Source organism: Colobus angolensis, unplaced genomic scaffold (genome assembly GCF_000951035.1).
Source record: "Colobus angolensis palliatus isolate OR3802 unplaced genomic scaffold, Cang.pa_1.0 Scaffold139, whole genome shotgun sequence".
Classification (NCBI taxonomy): domain Eukaryota; kingdom Metazoa; phylum Chordata; class Mammalia; order Primates; family Cercopithecidae; genus Colobus; species Colobus angolensis.
The window spans coordinates 3,631,936-3,636,223 of record NW_012114477.1 but is presented as its reverse complement, the minus strand read 5'-3'; the positions used below and the strand labels follow the sequence as shown (position 1 = coordinate 3,636,223).

At 44.0% G+C, this 4,288-nt stretch overlaps 1 long non-coding RNA gene across 1 annotated transcript; it reads left to right on the top strand.

Annotated features, from left to right (window-relative positions):
- The first annotated feature begins 592 nt into the window (after positions 1 to 592).
- LOC105506640 lies at positions 593 to 3,033 on the top strand. The gene is made up of 2 exons (XR_001000963.1): positions 593 to 638; positions 2,891 to 3,033. It is a non-coding gene; the product is annotated as an uncharacterized LOC105506640 (long non-coding RNA).
- The last annotated feature ends 1,255 nt before the right edge of the window (positions 3,034 to 4,288 follow it).

The following is a 4,288-nucleotide window of genomic DNA, read 5'->3' as shown; positions in this document are numbered from 1 at the left end:
GAACATTGTTAGACACTGAATAAGCACTGTTCCTGCCCTCAAGCAGCTTGAAGTCTGGGTGGCCATACAGTGAATAAACGCAATGTTTGAGAAAGTCACAGAAGCGGTGAGGAAAGAAACATCACCCAAATGCAGGAATGCGTGGGAAAGAAGCAGGTGCAGGGTCACACCTAAAGCACAACGTGGAAAAATGAATAGCAGTTTTCTCTGGTAGAGAGGTTGGGGGAAGGTGGATAGCCCAGGTACCCTGAACAGCATGAACAAACGTGGGTTGGTGAAAAAATTCTAGGGAGAAGGGACAAAATGAGGAGGGAAATTGCCTATAGGCAGGGCTATATAGCAAAGAGAGAAAGGGTAGGAGAGGAAGCCAGGTAGCAAAGGTCTTACAGCCAGGCTCAGATCCATGGGGTTCATATTATGGGAACTGGGGAGCCATGGAAGGCTGTAGGTTAAGAGGAAAGCTTTATCCTGTGCTTAACACTTCAGGGTGTGGCTGCTGTTAACTGCTTGGTGTGGGGCATCTGAAGAAGAAAAAGTCTGTGCTTGGCAATTTCCTCTCAAGTAATTTTATTCCATTCCCTTCCATCATGCAGAAACCTGAAGTTATCCTGAGAACAAACGTCACTGCCATGGAAACAGTAAGAGAAACAAACAATGCGTGCACTGTATAAAATTGTCCATAAAGGCTGTTTATTTTTCATACCATTATTTTAATAGGTGGGGATGGCAGTGATGGGCTAGAGGAACAGCAGGCTTTAATGGTGCCGCTAACGTTGCCTGTTCTTAAAATGACTTTAAATGCTCACAGACATTCAGCCATTGGCACTTAGATCATGTCTCTGGCTGGGAACTCCTGCTGGTTTACAATCTCACTGCCAGGAAGCATCACCTGTTCCTGGAACTGAAAGGCAGTATGGCCAAGTGGTTATAGACTCAAGCCAGAGGTCAGACAGCCCTGGGTTCCAGTCCTACTTCTGTCATACTTACTGATTGGTGACTGTTGGCAAATTTCATCACCCCTCCGAGCCTCTGTTTACTCATCTGCGAAGTGGAAATAGAGTCGTTCATTTGAAAATTAACAAGACTTCACCGAAAACTTGCTATGTGCTTTGTTCTAAGGGTCCTGGCATTCATTGAGCTTAAAGTCTAGTGGGAGAACAGAGATAATATACCTGCAAACACATAAATAAGAGAGATCATTGTAGATAGTGATATAGGCTAAGAAAGATTTAAAGCCAAGGTTGTTCTCTCTGATGAGATGCCAGTCTAGCTGGCCACAGAAAGAGGAGAAAGAGCCAGCTGCTTATATATCAGAAGGAAAGGCCTTTCAGGCAGGGGTGCAGCAAGAGGAAAGTCCTGGAAAGATCTAAGATTAGAATCCTTGCAGCTGGGGCTTTATAAAAGGAGGTATGAGATAAGGCCAAATAGGGAGGAGAGACCAGATCAGACGGGTCCTATAGGATAAGGTAGGAGTCTGGGTTATAATAACACTAGCCTTCTAGAGTGGTTGTGAGGATTACATGAAATATCAAGTGGTAAACTCTAAGCAGCTGCTTAAAAAATGTCAGCTTTTACTTTCATCAAGACAACCATAGTAGAACTCACCATCTCTTGGGACCAGTTGCTGACATCATAGAATTACTGAATTTCAGAACTGAGAGATCATTTTTCCTAATTTTTCATATGGGTGAATTAAGGATCAGAGTGGGCAAGGGACTTACAGAAGTCACACAGGACTTAGTGGTAGAGGCTCTGGGCTTTCCAATTTCCGCCCACTGTCCATTGAGCTCAAGCCCATGCCATGATCTCTGTGGGGAGATTCCTTGGCTTGTGTTTCTGCTGGGTGGTACTTCCTTCTAGGGGACAGTGTGGGGTCATGAAAAATCACAGACCTGGTGCTGTGAGTGTGTGGCTCCTCCCTGTGAGCCCCGGAGGGTCCGCAGACATTAGTCCTTCTTCCCTCCTCTGACACAGAGGCTGTGTCTGTCCTCTTTTGTCCTCCCTGGCACAGAGGCTGGGCTTTGACTGGAGAGCTGAGAGAAAGGACAGGCTATTGATCAGTAGGGACCTGACCCAGTCTGGCCTTTTCAATATTCCATACTAAGAGAGTGGTGAGATTTGAGAGGAAGTCGAAGGGCTGGAGAATGTTCCTGTAATTGAACAGAACAGTGCTGCCTCAGTTAATTTCGAGTGAGGAGGCTCACACAAAAAAATGGGTCAGATTGACCAAGCCCCTGATGGATTTGGAAGTTTTACTTATTCTGCACCCTTAACCCCAGGTGGACTTTCCTCTGGGTCTAGACATCCATGAAGACACCTAATAAACCCTATGAGAGAAGAGATTTTTCTAGTATTTGGGTTCCATTTTTCATGTACAATTTATATAATCCTTGATCGTTGCTCCTGTTTATTGAGCACCTACTACAGGCTGGGTAATCAGTTCAGCACCGAACATGCATCCCCTCTTTTACTCCCATAACAACCCTAAGAACTAGTTACTAATATTCTTCACCTTAAACGACACATAAATCGACTTTTAAAAGTTACTCACATAGGAGAGAGCTCTGATACGTCTGACTCCAAATAAACCTGCTGATTCCAAAGGGCACATGGACTTGTGGGGGCCCCAAACACAAAAGTCTTAGAAAAACCCATAGATGTGTGTCGCTGTGCTGATGCAGCCTGTTCTTTATGGACTGAAAAATGTATGTGTCACAGTTTCTAATGCCAACAGAGTGTATAAATATACGCAGTATCTTTAATTGATTTTTCTTCTCACCTTTGAGGCCCAAGAACATAACCCTTAGTCAGGAAAATATCCCAGCTGGGTTTGCAGGAACTTGACTGTGGGGGCCCGATCCAATCCAATATGTTTGTCCCTCTCTTTCAGTCTCCTCCACGTTCCTGATGGTGCACTGGTTTTCCTTCCTGTCTGGCCAACAAGCCTCTGGAGAATGGCCATCCATCTTATAGGCTCACTTTGTATTCTGTAAACTTTCAGTTTGAAAATAAATGCATTGTTTCCCTGTCAAAGCTCTACTGTGCATGGGTATTTCTCAAGAGCCAGAGCGGATGGTACAGACAGACCGAGCATTTCCAAGTAAACCAAAGGGGCATAATTGCTTCTTTCCAGGTAGTGTGGATGCACTGGATGGGGTCAGCTGCGTCACAGTGGATCATTTTCTTGTTAGCATCTGGCCAAAGTGATGTGACTACCACGGGCTTCCTGAATGACGCTGCACAGGCCCATCTGCAAGTTACAAGGACCAAATTGAAAACAGATCATGGAGACACTGGTTGGGTACTCTGCCTTCCCTTGAAAGATCCACGGTGGGTTTGTCTCCTGAGACACACTATTGTTGGGACTTTTTTTTTCTTTTAATTTTTTTCTTATCTTTTTTTTCTTCTTATCTTTTAAGATGTCCTTTTTTTGTATTTCATTTTTACCCTAAGACAAAATATTTTTCTCTTTTTTTCTCTCAGTGATTAAAATCTTCCCATCAACCAGATGTTCCTAAGGGAGATACATGCTGCAAGGTTTGGCAGGGCGGGGGTGTGAATAAATGTACGTTGATGGAGGAAGTAGTCACTAAGCACAGGCTGTCTGATGACCTCAAAATCACTTCCCTGATTAATTATGATCCGAGTAGACAAAGACATGGGATCACACACACGATGACAATGACTTCCATTAATTGCAATGACCCTGTTTTAGCCTCAGGACCTTGCACTGGCTGTGTTCCCCACCAGGAACGTGCTGCAATCTGCGCTTGGTGTCTGTCTCATCGTTCCTTTCTCTACTTGAATGTCTCCTATTCTAGGGACCCATCCCTGATCATTCAAAAAGAACTTGTCTCTTTTACTTCCAAATCACCTTGCTTTATCTTCCTCATTGAATTAGAGCTTTCTCAAATTCCCATGTATTAATGACTTTATGGTCTATTTCTCATCTGTACAGAATAAGCTCCAGAGAGCAAGAACTTTGTGTTGTTCACTGCTGTATCATCAGAGCCCAGGACAGCGCCTGACATAGGCACTATCCTAAGTGCTTTATAATGATTGTGTCATTGATTGCTAAATGATAGCCTTTTGTTGAAATCATTACTGGAAGGTTAATTCAGTTGTTCAAAATCATAGCACTGTTAGTAGTAGATCAACCATTCAAATTGAGGCTGGTTGGGTTTGAAGGCCCAGGCTTTTAACCACTCTGCTAAACTGCCTCCCCTGGCATACAGCATTAATTTTGGAAGTGGTCTGGGCCCTTGTGTTGCCAGACTTCACTAGACTG